This window comes from Phaethon lepturus, unplaced genomic scaffold (genome assembly GCF_000687285.1).
Source record: "Phaethon lepturus isolate BGI_N335 unplaced genomic scaffold, ASM68728v1 scaffold47472, whole genome shotgun sequence".
Lineage (NCBI taxonomy): Eukaryota > Metazoa > Chordata > Aves > Phaethontiformes > Phaethontidae > Phaethon > Phaethon lepturus.
This window is the reverse complement of record NW_010522140.1, coordinates 27,256-27,815: the sequence shown is the minus strand read 5'-3', so window position 1 is coordinate 27,815 and position 560 is coordinate 27,256.

Below are 560 nucleotides of genomic sequence, written 5' to 3'. Positions count from 1 at the left end.
ATGTACAAGTATTGCAGTTTTAACTTCCCTGGAGAGATGCAGTAAGAAATGAAAGAACATGAAAAATTCTTGCTACACTGATCTTGTGAAATCTTCCATAAAATCATTCTTTTCTTTCAACATAATTACAAGCAAATCTCTATGCAGCAGTGTTCAAAGAGCATCAGCATGGGCATATATACACGCAGGCGTACACAGAAACGTAATTCTTTGGGGAAGGTATCAAAGAAACAACAATTGCTAACAAATTCAGTGTACTGAGTACACTTCATAACGTAAGCAACAGAAATTGCTAATGAGAAAAGGCACCTGCATGTTTAATCCCTGAGAAATTAAGTCCAGCGGGGCTGACAGCAGCTTCAAGTAGCACATGTCCAATGTCACAAGAGAGCACAGTGGTCACGAACGTACTGCGCTTGCACTGGTGCAATGCAGCCGTGGGGTGGTGCTTCAGGACTGGGACATGGCAAATCTGCAGCGGATCAGAAAACAGAATACTCCCCTTAGGAAGGAATTTGTTACAGCTAAAGGCTCTTAGGGAAAAAAACCACTCTTTCTCT